The sequence below is a fragment of the Drosophila montana genome, unplaced genomic scaffold, assembly GCF_035044405.1.
Source record: "Drosophila montana isolate Dmon_TW-CO22-7 unplaced genomic scaffold, ASM3504440v1 contig_3218_1, whole genome shotgun sequence".
NCBI lineage: Eukaryota > Metazoa > Arthropoda > Insecta > Diptera > Drosophilidae > Drosophila > Drosophila montana.
The window spans coordinates 2,934,284-2,948,858 of NW_026998098.1; the positions used below are offsets into that span (position 1 = coordinate 2,934,284).

At 41.1% G+C, this 14,575-nt stretch overlaps 1 protein-coding gene across 18 annotated transcripts in view; it reads left to right on the forward strand.

Annotated features, from left to right (window-relative positions):
* Positions 1 to 14,575, forward strand: part of Shab (Shaker cognate b) — a 60,772-nt gene that overhangs the window by 3,958 nt on the left and 42,239 nt on the right. The gene's annotated exons all lie outside the window — the stretch shown is intronic.

Sequence of the window (14,575 nt, forward strand, 5' to 3'; positions counted from 1 at the left end):
GCTCGATAAGCAATCAGCCGGTGCGAACTGAAGAGGCGGCTGCCATTACCCAGCGATAAGCAGGGAGTGTTGTCCAAATTTATGAGTCTTGACAATTTAAGTGCGGGCGAGGCCGTCAATGCCATCAAACTCAAAGTCGCAGCCAAAAAAATAAAACAAAGCTGCACAAGTGTAAACAAATGTGACAGGAGGAGTGCACAACGCCTCTTAATAGCTCGCCAATTTCATTGTCAGGTCAGATGGGGCGTGGCCGAAGGCGTCATAACCAATTTAAGCCATAAACCAAGAGCACACTGCACATTGAAAATAGATGAAAGCTCGAATTTACGAGCTACACGGGTGGCAGCATACACTCAGCTACACAGAAATGTTTTTAAATTGAGAAAAAGAATATGCAGTCAAATACATTTAAGCTGAAACAAGGTTTTACGGAAATATATTTCTTAACTAGTTTTTTAAAATACATATTAAAGTTCGCAATATCTGGGAAAAAACATTACTTTTCTGCTTTCTGTAGCATAGAGAAAGTTTTGCCTTTCGATTATAAACTAACTTTGAGATAGTTTATAAAGATAAAGATTTAATGTGTTCCTAATTAAACACAAATTTGGGCACTTTACGAGTAGATTAAATGCATAACAATGTATTTTGATATCATTGTTGTTGGACCAAACTCAGGATCGGTCGAAAAGTGGATTCTTATATGGCACAATATTATATTTTCCAAGATATTTTCATCAAACTCAGCATTTACGAGCTTCACTATTCTCACATATCTGCAAAAGGGAAATGTCTACAAGGGTATTAAATCTTCGGCGTGCCGAACATATCCTTAGTTTATCGGGTTTAAAACAGTTTAAGCCAGTTGATAAACGGCTCACTATTATTATTTTCGCGACTTTTCCCCGTAAACCTGAGCTCAAACTTCACTTCATCTTATTGTACTTTCTCTTATGTATTTGATTTAGGGCTTAGCCTGACCAGCTTCTAGTTGCCAGTCATATGTGACAGGTGCTTTTTCAAAACTCTGGCATAGTTAAGTAACGAGTCAATGTATAAAGTTGAGTCTATTTTTGCTACTCCACGAATATGCGGATATTTCTTAAGCGTCACGCCACATTAAGCAGCAAAACTTTCCCACTTTTGCCGTTGATGGTCGCGCCATTATCTTGACGGCTGCGATACACTAGTGTATATATGTATATTTGGTTGGCATTTCGAAGCGCTTATTTGGGCCATTAAAGTTGTTAGTTTGCAGCGAGGGGCGAGGGGTCTTAAGTTTATTCCACTTGTGCCAGGTCAATTGACAATTTGTGGCACACGAGAGGCTATCCTCAATTCAGTTTAGTTCTAGTTATCTATTTATGCATTAGCTTTCCCGGATGTCCTTTGCCTGATGACGCGCATACGTTGGCAACTTCTTCTGCTGCCTACTCCCCTCGTGCCCCCTCTTCCACCCCCTGAGACAACCCTTTGCCTTTTACACTTAGGCAAACTCAGCGAAGCGCACTTCCATTCATTTTTTTGAAAACATAATCAATAGTTGGCAATGCGCCGAGTGTGCATATGACAAACCGTGACAGCGCCCAGAACTACACGATATATGTTATATAGCCAACAACTATATGCGAGCTATATGGGTATCTAGCAGCCTGTCAGGGCTTACAGGCTTTTGAGTTATATCCGCATACACAATGTGCACTCGTTTCCGCATCTGAGTGCACTTTCAATGATTTGCAAAAAGTATTCTTCGCCCAGTTTGGCTGTGCTTACTTCTCGTTTCCAGCTGCTGTTGTATACTCTTTCGGTTGCGATTTTGGTGCCATTTTATGCCCATTTTTATACAAAGAAACAGCGTGAATTCATATGGCTTGCTGTTGAATGGGAAATTTTTATAATAAAATTTGATTGAGTGCAGAGTTGAACATATCTTTCATGGCTCTGCCAAGGAGTTCATCTGTATGCCAAACTGTTTCAACTGACCGAAGGCCCTACAAGTAAAGCAGTAACTTTCTTTTCCATTTGTTATTCGACTTCAAAACAAAACATAAACTGTATTAATAACTGGGTCAATCGAACAACAACTCATCTAGCGAAGACTCATGGCAGGCATTCGCTATCTGCAGCTTTCATAGTTGACAGCTCGTAGGCTTTTACCTCAAGGCTAACGTATCTGGAACTGTAGTCAGGATTGTATCTTTGCCAACGACTTCATACTGCTTATTTATTGTTGTCTTTCATGTTTTCCGTCTTTGAATTTGTTTTTATTTTATTTATTTATTTTTTTATGTACGATAAAAATCAATGGCAACGACTCCGTGCAATCGCCGAGCTGCGTTTCGTATTTCCCTGGTTTCTAGTTGAGTTTTTGGCACACATGCGACAGGGCTTTCGTTTCGCGTGGGAGTTCAATAGTCACCGTTGCCCTCCGCTTCACCTGCCCCGCTGTGTTCGCTCTCGACATGGGCCGCAAAGTGCTTTCTGCATTCGCAATTCTGCATTCTGCATACTGCATTCTGCAGGTGTACATGCCACAAACGGGCCCAAAAATATTGTTGTACGTGGGCGGAGCCGAAGAGCTGGCTTAAAGCGCGGACAGCACACAGTTTGCCGTGTGTGCGGGGCTGGCTGGCAGGCAGGCGGGCAGGTGGGCAGGCAGAAGCCGTCAAAACTTTCGTGCCGTGTGCCCCTTTAGCGCTTGTTTGTCGCCGGCAGGTCACGAAACGGCTGCCAAGAAAAGGCAGCGCGCCACAAATTTCTCTTTCAATTGGGCAATTGGAGCGGCAACCTGCCGCCCCGATATGCCACAGCGCTCCTTGCGTCTTGGGCATGTCCTGTCACAGACTGCCGGAGCCGCTGCTGTTGTCCTTGCCTCAGCCCCGCACGCCTGTCCTTTCCCCCCTTCCCTTCCGTCGTCAGTCAGGCTTATGTATTATTAATGCTCATGTTTTAAATTCACTCGCATACGCGCACTTTTATATCTTTGCTCGCATGAGGGTGAGATTTGAATGAATTGAGTGTCAATTGCTTACGCCTTGAATGCGAGCCGGCAACGCGTCGTATGCGCAATATAATTAATCTTGTGGCTCAAACGTGGCTCATTAACACAGAGTACGCGCAGCACCCCCGAAGATTAATTATTTGGCTATCTATTTTTATTTACGTCTCTGTCCAGGCCTTGTTTCAGTTCCCTTGATTTGGCCACTTTGACGGAAGCAGCTCGCTTATGCTAAATGACACACAAGATATTGTGTGGCAACAATGAAATCTACTTTCCACAAATAGCACTGCTTAGTCATGTGTGTGTGTGGTTCCGTAATTGCTGCACTTAAAGCACAAAACGCGTTGCAAAGTGCTTAAATGCATTTGCAGTTGAGAGGCTGCAACCACAAAGACTAGCTGGGCGGGGTCAGGCAAAAAGTTAAACATTAACCAGGGGCAGGGAAAGGTAGAGCTAAAGCTGAACATTTTCATTGTAAAGAGCGACGAATAAAATCGTGTAATAGGAAAAAAAAATGGGTATATTTTTAATTACAAAACAAGCAGAAATTTAATTCATTTTTCCATTGTTAAAAAGTGCCTAAAAATTAACGTGGATTGTGGCGGGACCCTATGTGAATCGAGAAGCTGATTAGAAATCTGTTTATGATCTAGCAAGAATGCTTTGATGGCGAGGATGTGAGTAACTGACTGTATAAACTCATGATTATCATAATTCATGCATATTTATAATTTATTTATAGCCTAAATTAGATGAATAAACTTTCCTTAATTAAGTTTTCATAATTTCCTCAACTCTCTGACAGCTAAAACAACAACATTTGTTATCTATTCGGATCGGGCTATTTATATTTTGCACTCAGTGTATATTTGTTGCAGTACATCTGTTTAGGTAACAATGCTCGTCTGATTTCAATCTGCTGTCAGCAGCAGCAGCAGCGACTCTGCCTTGCACCTTGCACCCCTGCTCCCCGCTTCCTGCTCCGTGCATGCTGGCTCCGCTTCTGGAACTGACAGTAATTGCCAGCAGCTGGGCGGGCTTTAGAGGAGCAGCGTAACCGTCAAGGCTGCTGCAGCCACCATTAGCGTCATCAGCATTAGGTATAATAATGATAATGTAACTTCATAATGACGACAGTGATAATTTCAATTAACTAAGCAACTCTGTGGCAAGCAGCTGTCAATTCAACTCTCAACTCGCGCAGCTCTCAATACTCAACTCTCAGTCAGCATCTCGCATCTCTCATAACAGGCTGGCATAATTCTTTTTTAATGGCGTTGAAATTCAATTAAGGAAAACCCTTCTTGTCATTGCTGCAAATTATGTGAAAAGTCTGTTGAAGCGTACCATGCTGGGCGTCGGAAAGGGCGTGGGCTCCGGCGTGGGCGTGGCTGATGGGTGTATGCGTATGTTTGTGATATCTTAATAAAGTTAAAAGCGCTGGCGCTTTTGTTGAACTTGTTACTGTCAGCTGCACACAAGCATAAAACGGCACACAAGCATGGACCGGGAGACAGGAGGCAGGAGGCAGGTTGTCGCAAAGTTTGCCAGCGCCAGGCGAAAGCAACCACATCCTTTGGCAGAGAGAGAACGAGAGAGAGAGAGGGGGGGAAAATAGGGAGTGGGATACGGGGCATGGGTATGGAGCATGCCGTGCTGCTTCGGATCAAAGCTTCTAAGGAAATTGAAAAATAAAATTTTTGCACGCGGCGAATAAAATGTAAAAACGAGCAAAATACAAAACGTGCACGAGACGAGGTCAAACCCAACCGATTCGCGTCAGCTTTAAAGTTTCATGTTAACTCTGTGACTGAACTTCTCTGTTCGCTTCTCGCTGCTCAGGCTCTGTAATGGCCACGGGGGCTTTATGTCAGTGGCTTTATCTGCTTGTCCTTTGTTGCCCCATTTCGTTGCAAGTAACGGCAAGCGGCACTATTTGTTTATTTATGTCACAGCTGCTGCGCCCGAAAGGATGTGCATGAGCCCAGCTACAGGTGGACCTGGCTATGAAAGTCAACGAAATGCGACAACTTGTGTGTGGAGAGAGAAATATAATTTGCATTGAAGACTTATAAAATGTACGCCTCAAGTGCGATGGATGCAAAGCCTTCCAGTCTTTTTCAAAGGGGTCAACTTGACTCTTGTTGAGTTCCATGTAAAAATATTGTTTTACAACACTGTTTTTCGAAGCTCAAAGCTTGACTGTACTTTCATCTATAGTATGAAACACGTAGATAGTAATATGAGCATATGGCTACATTTTACGTGAAATGCTGAAACGAGCGTCAGGCAAAGGAAATGCGCCACGGGCTGCTTGCACGTAGTCAAATGGGTATGTGTGTGTGTGTGTGTGGGTGTGTGTGTATTGCACCAAGAACAACAAGTACTCAGGTAATGCACATGCCCACTCTTTATATATAAATATATTATAAATATTTGCCTGAAGGCTCACAGCACACGCAGCTGGAGACAGAGTCGACACCAAGCATGGAAGTCCGCCTCTGCCCAGTTGTCCTTCTGCCTGCTGTGTGCTCTCGTTAGTCAGCGAGGCGTCACAGCTGCATGCAAGAAGGGCTCCTCAAATAATTAACAATGCCTGTACCGTCAATAATGTGGCCATCTCTCAATGTCCTTTTTGTCGCAGACAACCAAGCAGAGATCACGGCTGCCTCTCTTTTGTCGCATTTGTATGCTTGAACACCCCTATTCTATTCGATTGAGCCAACTCCGCGCCCCCCGCCAACTGTTTGTATATTTTCTATTTTCTATTTTGCAAGGAAACTTTCTTCGTTGTTCTAGTTTTTGGGCGTCTTCTTCTGGGCTTTTGTTATCTACTTTAAATTGGCCCAGTTGAATGGCAAAATTAGTTTTGAAAGTTTTCTCATTTGTTAATTTCAATTTGTCTTAGTGCCTGCCGACAACTTTTGTCACTTGGCAACTTAGGATATATTACAAAATCGAATCATGTTGAAATATTCTGATAATAAAATGGAACAGCTTGAGCGCATATCGAATCATTCAAAAATCGCCTGTAGGCAGCACTCAGAAATCACAAACAAATCAATAAATTTGCCAAGTTTATTAGATATATAAATATACAAATCAATTTTTATGTGCGTTGGTTTTGAGAATACCGGGAATACTCTCATGAGGCATGCGGCGGCAAACAGAATGCCTGACAGCACTTGTCGTAAAAATTATGAAATTATGTTCATTGGGCATGTGAGACCTAAGTCAATTCAATAGCATCCAAGATATGAATTTAAAGCGCACGACTGTGGAATACCCTATGCTTGTGTCTATTTAGGCCACGGGACTCTCGAATCCAAAACTAATTTCCAATGTTTCGGTTGGCGTTTCAAAAAAATGCTTCGCCTCAAGGTTCGGTTCGTGAATCACATCTACGAACCTTTCGATTTAAAATAGAACAATTTTATTTAATATATTACGATATTTCTATTATTCTTTTGGAATAGCTGCTCAAAGTAAATATATAAATTAAATATCTAGACTCGAACTAACTGGGTTTAAGACAGCTCGACAGCCTTGAAACAAATACAACATCTTTTAAAGTCACAGGGTATTAAATCAAACGGGAGTTACCCAAATACGCATAAATTCTTTTGTTGAGTCATTTTGATGATGAAAAACTTCCGTTTGTCTGTACGATATTTCATTCGTTCCGTTCTTTACACGGCATTGTTGATGATTTGTTTGTTTGGCATTTGAAAAAGATAAATAAAATAGATAAATCGCTTTGCACATAAATTTAGTTTTGCTGCAATTGTATATGCTTCTTTCATTTATTATTTATTTACTTTAATTGCTGTTTGTTCAGCAATTTTTTGGCTTTTCATATGCAAATGCCTCTTAAGTAAATTTGCTCTATTCAAAACGCTGGCACTTTAGTTGGAATAGTTATGAGTTAGTTGAATTTAAATAACACTTGTGAGCTTCTCTCTATTGCAGTGTTTATGCATAGCTACAAATTCTCAATTATTGCTGTGCTGGTTAAACATAGGATATCAAGAAAGTTGTAAATGAACTACAAATTTTCAATTTGGATTGCATTTCTTGCTTTCATTTAAGCACTTTACACTTCATTCCCATTCATTGAAAAATTTTCCTTCAGGCTCTTAAAATTCACAAACAGTTATCGCATAAACATTATTTATAGTTATTTGTCTGTCGCTTTGCTCATGAGCGGATGCGGATGCGTGTGAGGTGTGTTGTTGTTGTTATTTTTGTTGCTTTCATAAGCACACTTGAAGTGATAAGCATTGGCTGTATAATCACACTCATCACATCACATCAACATCGTCATTATCATCAACCTAGCATCGTGATGAATGTGGTTTTTCTTATTTATTTTTTGCTCTAGTATTAAGCACTTCACACTGAAGTAGAGATTATCACAAATTTGTTTACTCAACTCGAGCCGAGACTGCAGCTGGCAGAAATGTATCAGTGTGTGTGTCTGTGTATGTGTACACACACATCCTGCTTAGATTTTTCAATTCCTTTTTGGGCGTCTGCCACTGACAGGCGACATCAACAAACACAGACACAGGATGGGCGCCCTGTGTGGCTTGTTGAGAGGGTAGACCTACGGCTCGTGCTGCTGGCTGACATAATTTCCTTGCAATTGATTGACAATTGCGGCATTTTGTGGCACATTTGCAAACAGGCGACCCGCCGAGCGTTGTATCGATTAGGCCAAGGCAGGACACGGCGCTGAGTGCGACATCGCGACGTTGACATAGCTGAATAGCCGGGCCACAGTGGCAGATGTATGTATTTGTGTGTGTGTGTGAAAAAAGTGTAAAAGTGTAATTGAATCGAGCTACAAGAGTGCCTCTAATTTGTTGCATGCAGCGCGTCGCAGCTGATAGTCGTTTGCATATGTAAAGTGACTCCCACATGGACACTCGCAATTTCTATAATTTGCGCTTGCAAGTAGGCAACACTTTGGCAGGGCCATGTTTCCGGTGAAGCTGAAGCGTGACTGCGACATTCTGCTGCTGCAGCCCAGGCCCAATCACGCCCAGCACAGGGCCAGCAATTTTAGAAGATTATCTCGTTACGCTGCACGGGGCCCGCTGTCAAAGGACGCAGCCAAGCAAAAGGCGAAAAACAATTAAGAGTGTGTCTGAGCATGGGTGTGAGCATGTGTGGAGTGTGCGTGTGTGCTTCTACGAGTCATGCATGAATGCGTTCGTTGTCGTTTGCCTACAGACGGCAAGCTGCAGCTTGACTGCCTATTGTTCTAGCCACGTTTAGAACGGGCCCAGAGCGTGCAGCTGTAGTGCGCCAGTCGAGCGGCAACATCTTGACATTCGCAATGGCATCAGACATTGTGTTCGCAATACCCATTCACATTTCCATTCATAAGAGCCCCTCCGCTGCCGCACTACGAACTGCATAAACTGACGTTAAAATGTGCAGCTTGTGTCGCTTCTGCGTGCGTATCTGCATCTGACAGATGCACTTCAAGCAACTTCAAATTAAGCAATACACACACACACACACACCGCGCACACACTCTTCCCCAACGAGCACTTACAGTACTTTAGGTATGTAAATAACAAACGCACAGATCCCAAATTGAAATTTCTTGCCAAGCAATTTGTGTTTGTAAACAAAACATTTCTGGGTTTGCTTCTTTTCTTAGCTGTAGCAGCATTTGAAAGTTGCTTCACTATTTGGCAAAGTTTGTGCAATTGGCCTAATTGGTTAACGATCAAATATATATAAATATCAAAATATATGTTATATCTATCTTTATTTATATCGAACAAACTTTTGCAAAGTTTGTGTTAAAAGCAGAAATTCGTTGACTGTTAGAAAAAGTTTAAGTATGACAGAAAATATTCACAGACATGCTTAAACTTTTAACGAAATTGATAACTATTTGGCAATTTAATAGGATTTTAACAGCTTGTCAATATGATTTATTTTCATGCAATTGTGTGAATATTTAACTTTTTTAAGTTTCTCAGAAGGTAGAGTCTGAAGTAAGGCAAACTATCAATAAAAAATATATACCGTGTTTTTGCATATTAAATTGAATTGCTCATTCGAATAAAATTAATACAACAAAATTTAAATAATAATTTAAATTCGCTTTAAAACGAAAACAATCAAAGTATACCGAATGCTTTTCACCCGAGCTACGTCTTATAATAAACATAAATCTGGTTAAATCGAAGCACGAGCAGAGGCAGACACAGACAGGAAATGGCTGCTTATGTTGTGTTTGTTTCTGAAACAAACGCATCAAGATGCCAATGCTATATCAACAAATCTTGAGTGCCTGGCAAGGTGCATATTCTTCAACAGCTGTGCAAGCAATTTATGCAATTAACTTATTTTAGGCATTTATTAAATAAATACATAAACATACAGCGTGCTCTGGACTCAAAACAAACAATATGCTGTGGAGGTGTGTAGCATCTACTTAAAATGTGGCCTGGTCTACAGCTGGGGACTGGACTGGGGCGTCTACTCGAGCATTTCTTTTCATTTATTCATTTATCAGGTGGTTTTCCCAAACGCCTTAAAATAGAATTTGTTTTCAATGAGCTGCAAAGAGCGGGACAGAGAGAGGAAGAGAGGAAGAGAGCGCCAGAGGCGGATGTGGCGAAAGAGAGAGAGAGTGAAAGAGAGAGAGCGAGAGATGATGCGCAAGGCTGACTCTGCTCGCGGCTATGTGGGCCAACTGAAATAGCCGGCAATTGCGGCTGCAGTGCAGCATGGACTTACTCCTACCTCTCTCATTGTGTGTGTGTGTGTGCGTGTGTGAATTTTATTTTAAATTTAGCAAAATTCAAGAAGCGCTGCACACAAAAATAACCTCTTACTCATGTGGGATGTGTGTTGCCTTCATTTTTGTTTTTAATTATTTACAACAATCAGCTATTAATATATTCAAATTTCTATTTATTTTCTTTTTTCTTTATATGATTCGCATATTTGCGGCGCTCGTTTCATGGCGACCTGTGCGCTTCATATGTCAACGCTGCGTATGCGTAATGTTTGTTGTTTGTTTACCTACTTTGAAGCCCATTTTTGGGCTATTCGCATTGTTGTTATTATCGTTGTTGTGTTGGCGCTTGATTGGCAGGCGCCAACACTTGAGTATAAACAAATCAAGAGTTTTGCATGTAGAATTTGTTTACAAACACGCACAAACACACCAAAAAAAAAACAAACTGTATGTGTGAGGTTTGTGAGTATTACTTTCCATAACGCAATGGAAATCATTTCTGGCCAACATATGGTCAGGTCGGTTGCGGATTTGCGAGCACACAATATTTGCAATATTCTTTATTTTTTTTTTCTGTTTGCAGAAACCCCATGCCGCAACACACAGCCACTGCCAGGTCTAATCGTATATTTTCCGATAAAAATTAAATTTTGCCGTCTGCCAACTAGGAAAAACTCATTTTCACATTTTCACAATTGCCCAGTTTCCAACCGGCAGCAACAATAAAGCAAAAGCTGGCAGCGAACAGCATCTAAGTGCACGAAACGTCGGCATTTGCTGTGTGGTGGCTGCCGCTGCCGCTGCCGTTGCTGTTGCTGTTGGCCATGGCGTCATCAATTTAAAAATGCGCCTGCCACACGGAAGCGGAGGAAGCCGCAGCAACAGCTACAGCTACAGTAGCAGCAGTAGCGGCAGTTGCTGATAAGGCACCAGCAGCGGTTGGACATGCCCCAATGAGGAAAGTTTTGTGCCATTAACATTGTGGCTGCCACAGCAGCAGCCACAGCAGCTCCCATGAAAAGCATCCACCGCAGAAGGTCATTATGTTTATTAGTTGCACTTAGTTCAAGTATACGCCGACGCTTGCTACCAACAGCCCCAGCAGCACCGCCGGCAGCCACACCAGCACATCGCCCACGCCTGCATCTCTATTGCAATTTGCACTTTCCGCACGAATGCGAATTTATTTCCGTTATGATTGTGTCATGTTGGTAATTTTAGTGCACGCTGCGTATACGCAACGCAAGCAACATAAATTCAGCGCACTGTCAACGGGTGCTGCATTTGCTCGACTTGCCTTAAAAGAACCCCAAATGCCGTCCATAAATTTGCTTTATCACGCTTTATCATTATTATTCTTGTTGTTTTTGTTATGCCCCTTAAGCCGCATGGCTTTTGGGCTAGTTTTCCAGCTCGTAAATAATGTCAGCTGGTTGTCAAGTGCAATTCGAGCAAAAGCTACGTTAAGAAAAAGGTGAGAAGGTTGGGAAAGTTGCCAGCATAAGACGCTTATGGGTGTCTCGTTGGTGACACCTGCCTGTGGTTTTGAGGCATTGTTGTGGCTTTATTGATTTCAGATTTGAAATCATTTAACGTGACATGAATGCGACACCTTTCCGACTTGTTAATGTGGCACAGCAATTATAGTTAAGTCCAGTTTGTTGTATGATGCTTTGAATTTAATATCTGCTTAATGGAAATGCCCGTGCTATAAATTTGTACACGCTGCAGGCTTTAATCCTGAGCTAACTGAAATACTTAATTATGTATCGCACATTGTTATTGGCACGTTAACAAACTGTGCACATCGTGTAGCCATCGGGCGTTTCATGTTTTTGCATACATTGCGGACAAAGGCTGTGTGGCATAGCCCGTCACCCCGCCCCACTTCCGCCACCAACCCATCGCTTTGTCTATATGCAGGCGCTCTCAGATTTAACCTCTGCATGCCCATGGATAATGGCTGAAGGCAAATGGCAAACGACCGCAAACACAGAAACACAAACATAAACAAAATAAATTTAAAGCAAGTAAGAATGTTGCACAAGGGTAGAATCGACTGCATAATACTCTGTCACAGTCCACTGAAAGGCTACCCGGCAAATTATTTGAGTTTCCGATCGATCTTTAAATTAACTCGATTAGCCACTCGATTTGCGATTTGTCGTAGACTCCGAACTATAATCTGATGCGGCCATTTACGAGTATATTTTCCAAACGTTGTTCTACGTACAGACACAAAACCAATCTACTCTTTTTGTTTTGAGAAAGAGTATATCAAAAACCAAAGAGCAATGCATGCAGCGAGGTCGCCGCAGAGGACGAGGCTGGGAATGTGGATAAGCATGAGCCGCGTTACAGGCCAATAAAAAGTGGCTGTAAAAATGGCATTTATGGCTTCAACTACGCAAATTTATTGCCTGTTTGCTGGGAAATGTGCAATTAAAACTGCCAAGTGTATTCAATTAATTTAAAAAGTCATGATAATGCATATATAAATGCTAAAAATGGCCCTGCATATCGAAGTCTATGAACCTAAGACTACCCGCCGAATCCCTGTCAACTGGCTCGAGTGTGCAACGAAAAGCCTTGTCTGACAAATGTACAATTTTAATTATTTATTTATTTATGTAATTTCCCACGCACGATTCCTTTATCGTCAACAATCAGTAGGCAGGAGAAGAACTTTTATATAAACACATTTCTGAAAGAAGACAAAAGCAGAGATGTTGTTTATTCAAATGCAGCTTGCTTGCTAAACTTTACTTGAATTAGTAAGAAACCCCTAGAAGAGCAATATTTATACACATGTCTTGTTAATTTTCAGCTCAGCTCAATTTACACACATGTTTAAATACAAACATACATGCATGAATTCAAAAAAATTGAAACCAACATGCATACTTTGATTGTTATAGTTGTTATTTTAATTTTAAATATAACACGTACCAGTTTTTTCAATGGCCTCCGCCAAAGCCATAGCCGCCGCCGCCTCCTCCTTTCCTCAAGCTGCCGGCTCCTCCATTGTTCAAGCTGCTGCTGCTGTCTCCTCCAATATTAAAGCCGCCGTTTCCTTCATAGTTGAAGCCACCTCCTCCTACATTTCAGCCGCCGCCTCCTCTTACTTAAAGTGAAACCTATGAGACTTACTTGAATTCATGAGAATCGAGTAGGAGGGCATTAGCTAAGAATACTTACATACATACATACATACATACATACATAAATAAATACATACACACATACATACATACACACATACATACATACATACATTACATACATACATACATACATACATACATACATACCTACATACATACACACATACACACATACATACATACATACATACATACATGCATACATACATACATTACATACATACATACATATATACATACATACAAACATACATACATACATTCATACATGCATACATACATATAAACATACATACATACATACATACAAAAATACATACATACATATATACATAAATACCAGCATATAGTTATCATTCAATATTTGACTCGCATCCCCAGTGGATTTTGGGAAAAACGTTTCAAATAAATTTTCATAAATATATTTGGAAATAAGTTTGAAACCGATGATCAACAAAAAAGTTTCATTCAAACGTTTTTCCCGTTTATTCCACACTGTCGGATGGAATTTCCCAAAACGTCTGCATAACATAAGGTAACAACAGTGATAATTTAAGCTTCCTTGCTTTAATGGTTTGGGCTGTGCGTAGATCACGAAGCAGTCGGTCAGTCAGTCAGTCAGTCGGTTAGTCAGGACAAACAGTTATATATATAAAGAGAAATAAAATTATTTTGATGACAGGCAAATAGATTTAATTGTTGATAAACGCCAATATAAGCTTAAATTGGCTGCTACTCAAATAGCTAATATTTGCATGAAGAACTTAATTAAGAGTCTAAACAAACTGAAAGCTTTAAGTATGCTGTGTAGTATTGTATTTACGAAACTACAAAATAAACACAAAACAGAATATTTAAAACAAATTAAACTTTCTCTGCGTGGGCACTACAACAATAAACAACAACAAGAACAATGCTATATTATACTAGGGCTGCTTAAAAGCTGTATTTTTGTATCAGCTGTTGGGCTATGATAAAGGCCGACAGCGCTTGGCCATAAACAATTGTTGATGTTCGCCCAAAGCCAATTAAATTCATGCGCTGAAATGCACGCGCACTTCAAAAAGACGCGCCGGTAGGGCGGTAGGGGATATGCTTGGGCGTGGGTGTGGCATAACAGAAAAAGACACACACAAACACAGACGCACACACACACACAGACATAAGACAGAAATGTCAGCATCGCCGGGCCGTCAGCCGGTCCATAAAGCATTTCTGCCTACACGGACGCTGGCCGTTAATGTACCAAGCCAAAAATGTAAAAATAAAACAGAATTTGGTTCATTACTGAAAGGCCACCTTGACGTTGTCGCTTGAACTCACGCCAGAGAACTATTGAAGGGTGTTACGAAGGTCTATGTAAAAAAAAAATAAAAACACACCCCGACAAGAGATACAATTTATGCTGTGGCCAGCAGTTTTACCTTTTGATTATATCTTTGTGTACTAAAAGCCACTTCGGCTGCCTTTTGGGATATAAGTGCGCACTTTTCCATGTTCACGTTGTTGTTGTTTATTTCGAATTGCCAACATAAGTATAAACAATTTGTGGCTGACTCGCATCGACTTATACACAATTAGTTTATATAGCCATCATTTGGGGCAACACCCAGCGACCTTGACTGGGCGTCTTCACCCACAAAG